Genomic DNA, 12,455 nt, shown 5'->3' on the forward strand with positions numbered 1-12,455 from the left:
AAACCTATGAGCCAAATTTCACCTGAGGCGCCATTTTTCCTGAAGTATATTACACTTTCAATAATAAAGTATGAAACTGTCACTGGGGCAGTACCCCTCTTGCCACTGGGGTGGTACCCTCAAGGGTACATCTCAGTACCTTTAGTCAGGGAACATAATTGTATGATAATCATTTGTTGTATTGACTCCACACACTCTGTCTCATCTACAAGCTTTTTATTTTATTGCTCTGTTTTAAGCTTTGGGTTATGAAAAGGTACAAATATGTACAACCACTGTTGTACCTTTGAGGGTATATTTACATTGTTTGTACCTTGGTGAACCTTGATGTACCTGCACAGAACCTTTATTTCTAACACTGCACATATTTGATACCTATTTTGCTGGAAACTCACTGTATGAATGTGTAGAGCTGTAATTAATGCGGTTTGTTTGCAAAACTTTGAGGATTATTTCTGTAAGCATGTTAGCATGAGCGCTAGTCTTAGCTTGCACTATGGCTTTTAAGCAGGAGGACTGTTTTGTCCTGTTAGCTGCCTCAGTTGCATAGACTCCGGTTATTTCAATGGTGACTGCAGTGCCATTTAAGGTGGAATAGGAAAATTTTAAAATAAAGCTGGTGAAAAATAAACTGACTTCATCTTTAAGAGTTCAAAGACATGAAAATGGATGAGGATGTTTCTCTGTTTCTGCTTGACTGGTGGGTAACATTAACTTATTTTTGCTGTTTCACAGAATCAGTAGGTTAGTAGTTTATAGTCCCATTTGCTAATTTTGTGGTTAGCTTCGCAGCAGCGATACTTTGCTAACCCACAACCTGGTAACACTTTACATTAAGGGTCGCTAATCAATCATTAAATATATAATAATCAACTATTAGTTTCCCATTATTTAGTTATTAGTTAACTCTTCATTAAGCATTAGCTATTACTTAGTAATTGATTAAGCACTTATCAATTAGTAATTAAGTACACTGTTAGTTGATAAGTTAGTTTGTCGTTAGTTTGTGGCTTACTTACTCATTATCTGTGTGCTAATTGCTGCTTATTACATTGTTAATTAACTAATAAGTATTTTTCTTCATATAAAGAAGTAACGTGATAACTTACTAGCACTTATGTGTTAATCCCACTAATTATCTGTTAATTAACTTTCCATCACCTCCATATATTCAGTTGCTTCACTTTTCTCACTTTGGTTCTTGTTCATTAAAGATGCTTATGGTCACCGTAAGACCGTAAGATGAGCGCACACAAATTCATGGACGGTTTTGTTATTCATCACGTTCATCTTGGCATATCTGTACTCATATCTGGTAGGAGTGCATGTAAATTTGGGCATAAATGCTGGATATGTGGCTATTTGACCAAAACTATTATCAACATAATCTGTAATTGCAAAAATAAGAACAACAATAGAAAATTTCAATAATACTAATTTGTGTGCATGACAGTCCAGTACAAAAGTGGATGTACTTACTTTACATGCACGTTGATATAAACAAGTGCGGCAACTATTTCATGTTCCATTTAAAGACACATTACACTGTGCTTTTGTTTCATACTACTGACTCACAAACACAGCTTCGGTCACACACTGCAATAATACAGCATTTATTTTAGGGAATTAATTACACTAAACAATCACTCTACTATGTTAACAACACAGAGTATTTTGTTTTATTTCACATTTTATTTTTTTCCAGTTGTTTTTATTTTAATACTATTAAGTTTGGTCAGCAGGGGATGAGTGCACTCACTGCTGGACATCAAACTCCACCCACGAGCACGGCCATTAGCTTTCATGCCAAACACTGCCGTTTTATTGGCTGGCTACTGAAACATCTGCATGAATTTGTGTGTCCTTCATGTAAATGATATGTAAATGAGGTGCTGGTAGGCTGGTTTCACGCACTGAAGCTGATTTATGATTTATGCTCAAATCTCCACTTGTTTCCACATTGTACAAAATTGTTATGAATCAGACGCAGAGCAGTTCATACCTCATGAAAGGCAAAAAAAAAGGTGTTCTTTTTTTTATGTAACTTTGATGATTAATTGCCATTAGATCTTTACATTTTGACCGTTAATTACTTCTTAAATTCCACTTACTTAACCATTAATTACTGCTTTTGTGTCCCTCCAAGTAAAGTGACAACACAAAATCAGTAATTAATGGTTAAGTAAGAGGAATGGTCAAAATGTAAAGATCTAATGGCCATTTTGTCATGATAGTGCACGAAAACTAACATATGTCTGTTGTAGCTCTGTATTTGAGCATTATAGTTCACTGCCAATGCTTAATCTGGACGTAATCGTGAATATTTCTGAAAAGGGTCCATGGCCATTAGATCTTTACATTTTGACCATTAATTACTTCTTAAATTCCTCTTACTTAACCATTAATTACTGCTTTTGTGTCCCTCCAAGTAAAGTGACAACACAAAATCAGATGTGACCATAAGCATCTTTAATGAACAAGAACCAAAGTGAGAAAAGTGAAGCAACTGAATATATGGAGGTGATGGAAAGTTAATTAACAGATAATTAGCGGGATTAACACACAAGTGCTAGTAAGTTATCACGTTACTTCTTTATATGAAGAAAAATACTTATAAGTTAATTAACAATGTAATAAGCAGCAATTAGCACACAGATAATGAGTAAGTAAGCCACAAACTAACGACAAACTAACTTATCAACTAACAGTGTACTTAATTACTAATTGATAAGTGCTTAATCAATTACTAAGTAATAGCTAATGCTTAATGAAGAGTTAACTAATAACTAAATAATGGGAAACTAATAGTTGATTATTATATATTTAATGATTGATTAGCGACCCTTAATGTAAAGTGTTACCCACAACCTAGCAAACATAGTTGCATTACTTGCTGTGTTGTTGTTTGCTGTAACTCTGTTTCATGGCATTTGTCCATACAATGTTTGCAAAGGGTTTTTTGGCCATGAAGATGTAAAAAAGTGTTGTTTTCCTTGGCAATGCACATCCATAAATTTGGGGGGCAGAGCTTCTGAAGGAGCAAGGAAGGGAGGGTGTATTTGTTTTGCTGTGGAGAATCACTTCTGCACCTTTAAATGTGATGTCCAGCCCTGCCCTTGATTGGTATTGGCTATTGGCAGCTTCTTTTTTCATGTGTCTGGTGGAAATGGGCTAAAATCATGAGTCAAAGTGGTTAAAATGTGCTGGTCGTATGTTAATGATGAAGTTGCACCTGTGCTCATTTGCATGGAAGTTCTTAGATAACCTACTAAAATCAGCCAAACACACCAGCACAAAGTGCCATTAGACTGTCAGTAATTAGTGCCTCTTTTAGTAAACCTGCCTCTAAGTGTGTTTGAACATAATATATCAATAACAAAACTAAAGCTAAAGCAAGCTTGTTAAAAGCCAGAAGCAGTGAGGCACAGTAGCAAGATACGAGTGACAAACTGGAGATTTTGTACGTTTCTATATGAAAAGTATTGGCCTCGTAGTCATGCTGTCCACACTGATAACACAGAAGCACTTTTGAGGTTGCAACTGTGCCATGAAACGGAGAGGTTACCGATGATCTAAAATCACCTTACTGAACTGTGCTACGGTGGAAAAACAAACAAATGCAATGATGCAGCTTCCTCACGACTCATTCACCCCCACACTGTGACCCCGTTTGTGAAGCAATGGTGTCGAGTGTACAGTTCTGGCTGTATGGGTGTTTAGTTTGCTGTCTCATCCAGCTCTTCAAAAGCCAACAAGCATGATAAATAAATAGCGTAAATGTTTGCAAATTTGCATCTGCTTAGTCCGGTAGCTCTGAGAATATTATGTACACAACGACTCCATTAGACGCCTCATGTCTGCTCTAATGGCCTTGAACTGCATCCTTGCATTAGTCCATCCAGAGAGGTGAGATGAATTCACAGCACAGCGTTCTGACTCATAAAGTCTTTCTCCAGAGTGCGAGGGTGACCTCCAAGCTTTAGTGTTGTCTCGCCTTTCAGCCTCGCCTCTTTAGCTCTGCCGGACTGATGAACAGCCAATTACTGGAGATGATTACCGTCTCTACTTAATGATACACACCTCTATAATGCCAAAATAGCAAAATGACTCCTAATTTACCCCCTTGGCTGGGGTAGGGCGACGTAAAGAGGGGGGGTTTGAGGCTTTGAGGGAAATGTTTTGTGAGTTTGAGCAATCAAGGTTGTGGAAATTAACTTCAGCATACCAGAAGTGGAAAGTTGAGACAGACTGACTTTGCTTTGAGTTTCATCAAGAAATTGCACATAGCGTATTTACTTCCTCTGGAATAAATGCTACGTGCCAGCTCTGATTAACTGGGGGCCATTATGGCATAAGGGCGTCATTTACTTGTTAACTTTGACAATAATGGGGAAATTTTGTGCTCTCGTTTTCATCTCCTCTCCCAGCGGTGCTGGAAAGTCATTATCATGTGCTGCGAGTCCTGTGATCACAGCACCTCATTATTGTAAACGTTTCATTTATCAGCCTTGGAGCAATGGTTAGTTACCGCTACTGCATGGCCACGGAGAATTACCAAAACCAAACTTCGAGGAGTCGTTTTTGACAGCTCTGTTATTACTTTCTGTTTTGAGGAGGAAAAAATTCTCTGTGTTACTATGGATGTGATTCATGATTCATAACAGATTAGTGTGAAATTAATATGATATTTGTTCTTAATAATATCCTCAAAGGGGATATTTAAGCGTCTAAAAGCGAGATTTCGAGCATCTGTGGCACTTTCAGTGCGAGCGAAACGCCATGGAGGGAAGGCAGGAGGCGGTTTTATATGACTGTGGGCCACAGGTGGCTGCATGGACTTCCCAATCACTTCACAGATATTATTCTAGAGGGAATGAAAGGACTTTCCCATCTCAGGGTACAATTGAAATGCTAGACATAATAAAAATCCCATAAAAATTGACAGAATGGGTGCGCATATGTGCGTGTGATTAGAATGCAAAAGGAAACACCCATTCGCATGACATTTAGTGATCTCATCAGATTTGAATGGATATTGTACAGTAGACTTCATCAATGAATAAGAAATCAGATTTTTTTGCAAGCGAGTTCTTCTCTCGTTGTTTTTCCCAACTTCATAAATGATGCAGATGCTAAAATACAGTATCAAAAGGAGTGAACTTTTGCGTCTCCAGCTTGGGAAAAAAGTCAATGTTTGATAGAGAAACACATGAAAGAGTGCAATCCTATGATTAAGACCAGCCCCAACCGGCACAGGCAGTACAAGTCTTGAGGTGGGATACAGAGAGTCAGTGTGGTGTGTCTGAGTCAGATTCACTGACCAGTTTCACTTTGTTCATGCTTGTGGTGAGAACTGGCCACTATGGTGGAAATCAGCGAGTCAGTAAGCTCTTAGTCACAGTCCACTAATCTCACACAGGAGATGGTTTCAGTGCCAGCCCAGTTTCTGCAGTGTTCATTTTACTAAGTTGTTTTGTGCTTGGTTAATCAAATTAAACAATGCCTGATGTCATTTTGGGCTTGTTGTGGTGAAAGAAAACTAGGCTTGGTTTTAAACAAATTGGATTTGTGAATAAAGGTGTTTTTTTCTGGAGAGGACCATTGTGTCTGAAACAGTCAGCAGGCCTCTGATTGAAACAAATGAAATCCCAATTAATCGTACGAGGCATTAAAATGAGAACGAATTTGGAGATATGCATGCAATAAATGTTTTATGGAATATTATGACTCCTTTGCTGACAGCGCTTCCTGCTTTTTTCATCAGCGGAGGGAACCACTCTCTATTAAAAATGATAGAGCACACAGTGCTTTGATCAGATAGGACTATTCACAGAATTAAGTTGAAGTTGTTTATGAACACCACTCTTAATAAGTGTGCACATGTATATCACACAGTTCTATCTTGTTTCACATAGGCACACACTGAAAACTGTGACGGTTACAAACGTCTCTTCTAGTCCTTAAAATGTGTAGGTCCTGGGTTAAGCATATAAATAACTGAAGGACGCGTCAGTGCAGAGTTATTGGGGACTGCAGGGACAGAGCAGCTCACCGGAAAACTGACTGACAAAGAAAGCATGAGCTGAGAATGCAGAGGGACATATACAGGGCCAGAGGGAGCGAAAGTAATCAAACTCAACCCTGTTAATGCCTTCAATATTTCAAGCTGGGACTGACTGATTAATAATTGATTTTTTTGTCTAGCTATTTTGTTCAAGATTAGATAACTGGATCTTGTTGTGTGTAAAAATCCTTTCTATTTTTCATTTTTTTTTAAGAAGTCACCATTAATCATTTCATGAATGCCAACTCATACAAAAGTCAATATTAAGGCCATGTAGAGAATGAACTAGTTAAGTGTTAAAAGGCCCAAGACTACATTGTTCTTGTATTTTTTTTTCCACTGAATAACTTTTTTTAATAAAAATTTTGATGAAGTAATTTATAAAATAATAAAATACTTGTTGAGTAAGTCAACATTGTTCATTAATAACCTGCTTTAAATTTCATTTTGAAAGACAACTGTCAATATGTGCATTTGTGTGCTCCTGCTGGTGTGGACTGTTTCTTTTGTTTAAATGATGCACACAAAATTGACTAGTGCTAATAGCTCCCCCTTCAGGAGAAACTTCAGACGGCTAAATGGTTATGAGTGAGTGGGTGTGTTCCAAAGCTACATCCACATGGTTTACATGTTAAAAACAATGTGTTTTCTGTTGTTTTAGCAGAGTTGCTCCAGAATGGAGGTATAGATGCTTGCCAGAAACCATAAATTTGTATGTTTTCTTGATTTTACATCTCATCTCGAACACTTTGGGAGTTTGGGAAACTTTAGCTTTACTGACAATGCTGAGAATTTTCCTTAGGTGTGGTGTTGCACTCTAGGAAACCCACAGCAGAGACAGTGCAAAATGTACTCTGTCATAGCCTAACAGCTTATTAATGCCCTGTTGTCTCAACAACAAAGAAAGAAGACATTACATATGCAGATAATTCTACCGAATTGGTTCAACGTCAGAGTTCAAAATACATTTCAGACTTAACTGACTTGGACATTTGACTAAAATCCTCTACCTTAATGTTGTTTATTTAATTAAAATAAATGATTGAACATTCTGTCACTACCAAAACAATAATAACACTACTGAAACTTTACCAAATGTTTTGTTAGTGAATGTTTCGATAGTGACAATTTTAGCTAATTTTGAGCATAATATAAAACTGCTAGCAAGAATGTGACCAGCAAACACAGCTTTGAACAGTTGTACACACAAAAAAATAATATGCTCATTAAGACACGTTTCAATAGTAGGGCGGCACAGTGGCGCAATGGGTAGCGCTGTTGCCTCACGGCAAGAAGGGCCTGGGTTCGATTCCCAGCCGGGCGACCAGGGTCATTTCTGTGTGGAGTTTGCATGTTCTCCCCATGTCTGCGTGGGTTTTCTCCGGGTACTCCGATTTCCTCCCACAGTCCAAAGACATGCAGTCAGGCCAACTGGACATGCTGAATTGGCCCTAGGTGTGATTGTGTGTGTATGTCTGTCTGCCTTGCAATGGACTGGCGACCTGTCCAGGGTGTATCCTGCCTTCCGCCCAATGACAGCTGGGATAGGCTCCAGCAATCCACCGTGACCCAGAAGGATAAACGGTTTAGATGATGGGTGTGTGTGTGTGTTTCAATAGTGACAGTTCTTAATGTTACACACTGAATTTCGCACATCAAATAAATGTGATCTAACTGCTCATCATAAGACCATGTGGGACAGGAGTGCCACAATTATGATTTTGTACATGTTTAGCTTGTTACTATCTCAATAAAAGCTGGGTTTAATTAGATCATAATACAACCCTTGTAAATATCTAAGGTCTGAAAACTTCCTTAATTGTTCATAAGATTAACAGGAATAGCTCTTGTTTCAGATCTTACCTGACTGATCGTTAAATGTTTGCGAATGTAAATGGCAAATCTTCTGTTTATACAAAAATATGCTGTTCCATAAGGCTCTGTTTTAGGACCTCTATTATTCACATTATAAATGCTACGACTGTTCCATTACCAGTAAACATGACATTGGTTTCCACACAATTGTATATATTGACCAAACCAGATGATAAACTTCAACTTAATAAGATTGAGGACTGTATAAAAGACATAAAAGACTGGATGTCTATCTATCAGTACTCAACTTGCTATATTGCCAAATTACTGTCTCTGCAGGATGCAGAAAAGCTAGTCCATGCGTTTATTACTTCAAGGCTGGATTACTGTAATGCCCTGCTGTCTGGATGTTCCAGCAAAAGCCTTAACAAGCTTCAGTTAGTCCAGAACGCTGCAGCCAGAGTCCTCACAAGAACTAGAAAGTTTGACCATATCAGCCCAGTTTTATCAAACCTACATTCTGCAATGAGTACAAAATTCTGCTACTGACATATAAAGTTCTAAACAGACTCGCCCCTCAGTACCTGAGTGAACTTTTCTCATACTATGAACCATCACGCCTACTTAGATCACAAAGTGCTGACTTACTATTAGTACCTAGAATTAATAAAGTTATATCAGGGGTAGAGCCTTCTCATACAGGGCCCCCCAACTTTGGAATAATTTTCCAGTCAGTGTTCAGGACTCAGACACAGCCTCAGTCTTTAAATCTAGGCTAAAAACCTTGTTTAGTCAAGCGATCCATTTCAGCTTAACAACTGAACTGGAGGAGGTAATAGTGAACTGAATGAATTCAAAGCAATTGATGTCAACTAGCCAGAAGAGTGAATCCATTTCGTTGAAACAGCACTCGATTGAAGTGGAGAGGCTCGGCTAAGTGGAATGTGCTTGCAGCGTCTGAGCACAGCAACAGGCCAGTTGAATGTTAGGATGCTACACAAAGTGCTAGCTTAAGGAATAACTGATAAAGGCTAAAATTCTTTGAACGTCAGGAGACCCACCAAATGTTGTTTTCCATGAAATGTCTCTTTAACGTATAGTAGTGTAAATCCCTAATGGGATTAGAGTCTTAAGCAGGACAGTCAGGAATGGTCCCGTGTGAATCAAATGCCTTTATGTAATACTAATATAACAGCCACCTTGTCTGTCATTACTCAGCTTCAGCTCATGCTTTAAAATGAGCTGGCAGGAAACAAGGTCTAAGTGCAGCAGTTTATCAGGGCCTTGGGACAGCAGATTTTTTGTATGGACTGGATGGAGCCTCTGGCACAAAATCTCACACAAACAAGGAGATGTGGGTGTTTTAGAAGAGTGAATAGTAAATAGAGGTGTTATGAACATCAGAGGTGAAAAATGAAAAGTAGCCTATAAAATGATTTGGTGTTTTAGCAATACAGATTAATAGTTAATCTGTATGTCTTAATTTTGATTTCAAATTTAAGTTAACGGAAAAAACAAATACACACAATGCCCCCCTTATGGAATGTAGCTGATCAGCCAGGGCATGTCCCAAAGCAGGTTTATTTAGATTTCAACTGGAGCTACGAGGCTAACGTTATAGATTTTGGGTGCTATAAGACCCTTTCATACACACTGTTTACATGAAAATTAAACAGAAAGGAGTTAAATGCAATGTCAGTTGAAATCCCTTAAGGCTTACATGGCAGGCTACCTGCATGAGACCTGCTACAATCCCTGCACAATTACATGGAAGGCTTGTGTGAACAGAAGCCAATACATTACCAGGTAAGTTTATAAACCTATATGCTTCTGTTATTTTTACAGTGGAGCTTCTGTTTTTTAGCAAAAAAACAACATTTTGTATGATTTTAGTGGCAGATAAGTGTAAAAAACTACTACCACTACTGTGTTGAAGTGATGCAGCATTGTTGGAAAAGCAGAAACAGTGAACTGAACGAATTCCTATCAATTCACATCAAGTAGGCAGAACAGTGAACCCATTTTGATGAAATAGCACTTGGCCTAGTGGAATGTGTCTGAGCAGAGCAGTGCCGGCACTACATAATAAGTGACATAAGCATTCTGCCTAGGGGGGCACCATTATGTCATCTAAGCCCTATTGGAACAGGATTAGTTTTACATGAGAAGGTGGGGTAAACTTTCTCAGAGATTTTAGTTCCGTCCGAAAGCACAACGTCAGTCATTTTTACCAACTGCACGCTTTGCTTCAGTAAAAATTCCGGCAACTTTTACCTTCTGTAAAATGAGCAGTAGAAATAACCTCAGATTATATTAATCCTGTACGAATCAACAAAGTGCTATCGCACCCTGTTATGTGCATTTTTTTGTGTAGTAGTAGTAGTATGCCATTTGTTCTAGCTTGTAGTTGGACATCAAGAAGTAGTGGATCTAGGGCCTGTTTTACAAAGCAGGTATGGTTAAGACAGGCTTTCAGAGTTTTACTCATTTCACAACAGTGGTTAACAACTTCCTCTGTTAATCCAGGTTTAGATACTCAGGCTGTGATTAATCCTCATGAATATGTACATGAAAGTGTGACATTTATGATGAACAGTCAATTGTGTGAAACATGATAAGGAGACACTAAAGAAGGAAAAACAAATCATAGCCATATCTGTAGAAAGTAAAGCTTTTATAATGATAAAAAAGCAATACTGTCACCACTGCCAGCAGGATTGGATTCGAATAAGCTTAGAGTTAGCTGTGTAAGGAAGAAATATTGTATGGTGAGATAAACCCTGGATCCAGAATGCTGGGAGTGTTTTACTGTATTTCAAATTGTACCTTATCAGAACCCCGAATGAGCATCCAATCATAAGCAGTACTCAAATTGGTCAGTATTACGTTCATGTAAATTAGGTAACCTTTGTTAGTAAATTAGTTAGCCTCTAATTTTACTGTACATCAGCAAAATTCCTGCTGAAGGCAATAATAATGAGATTTCAGGGCAAGTGGGAACATTTCTATTTCATTTTTTTAGATTCCTTGAATTTCATTTAACGGGGGGCGATTATGCTTTTCCATTTTTTCTGTTTCCTCTAGAGTGTTATAGCTTTTTGTGCATGTAAATGATCTTCAAGTTTCAAAGTTTATACCAGAGACAATAGCTCTCTTATTTCTCTGCTGCCTGAAATGCTTCATTGGAATTCCAGACCCTTTCCTTTTTACAAGATCATGCAATCTCATAACACAATCCTTACTGCCCACCCACCAGCAAGCTTGGCATGCCCTCAAACAACAAACAGCAACTACTTGGGGCTGGGAAGAGTTTATTCAGTTTTGTATCCATGTCAAGAAGATGCTGACCTAACTTTTAGGATCGGATTCTGGCTTAAACTGACATGGCAGAACCAACACCATTGGGAAAAATAGGCACACTCGTGTTTACAGCTGCTCAGGAGAGACAGGTCTGTTTGCAGAATGCAAGACAGGGGTGGAACATGCAGCAGTGGAACTGCTCTGGCGGTTGACCTATCAGAACAGACTGGGTGAGGAGACCAATCAGGGCACAGTGGGCTCATTGGCTTAAAGACACAGGAGCTCTAACAGAGTGTTTCAGACAGAGTGTAAATAGAGATGTAAAATGTGAGAAAAATAATGTGTTTTTGAAACATTGACGCATGCAAATGTATTTTAGTGGACTTCAGTATAAAATTATGAACATTGATGAGCATAATAAGTCCCCTGTTAAGTGAATGCAATGAACTGTGACTATTTACTTTCCACCTCCATTGATCTAGCAGGAACTAGACTAACTTCTCACTGCCACAAGTGATGGGGCAAAGCGTTTTGAACCTTCACCCCAAGACTGAAAGCAGGGACACTGAGTTCAGTGGAGCTTCATCACACTTCTGAATCTGCCAGGTCCTGCCACAGGTCCTGGAGGGTGCACTCCATCACTGGGCTGGAATGGAATGCTGAGGGCGCTGGCCGTGTGTGGAGGCAGGGCTGATTGCCTGAGACCTTTAATTTACCGCTCTCCAGCCTTCAGCAATGCTGCGGGAACCCAGCGCTCTGCACCGGCCCACACTGCACATGCACACGATGCCATCCAGCCCTCATTACAGAGCTCTGTAACCTAGACCTCGCAGTAATTATGATTTATAATGCCACTGTGGTAATTACCGCTAAGCGCCGCTGTTTTATTTCTGAGGATGTATGAGGGTGGATTAGAGAATTAGCACATCAGAGATCAGTCATGTGACAAGCTTCCCAGACTTCATCAAGTATTACCTGAGGTCTGGCCTACATATTCTCATAGAGTTAGGGCACACAACGAAATTCATCAGCCCGAGGTGCGTACTTGATCTATTTGCGAATTCTGCTGTGCTGAAGAGGAACCGACATAAGTTTAACACCTAAACAATGGGTGTGTAAACCCTAAGACTAACATGTGGGAATTGCTGTCTGAAGCTTTGAAAATCCTTTTAATTTGGGAGATTTTTTTTGTTTCGTCCGTGTCGGAAACAGCGAAAAGTGGGACAATTGCTTGTTCATATTATGCATGTCAGCCTAGACTCACATAAGTGGAACC

Source organism: Colossoma macropomum, unplaced genomic scaffold, assembly GCF_904425465.1.
Source record: "Colossoma macropomum unplaced genomic scaffold, Colossoma_macropomum, whole genome shotgun sequence".
Classification (NCBI taxonomy): Eukaryota; Metazoa; Chordata; class Actinopteri; order Characiformes; family Serrasalmidae; genus Colossoma; species Colossoma macropomum.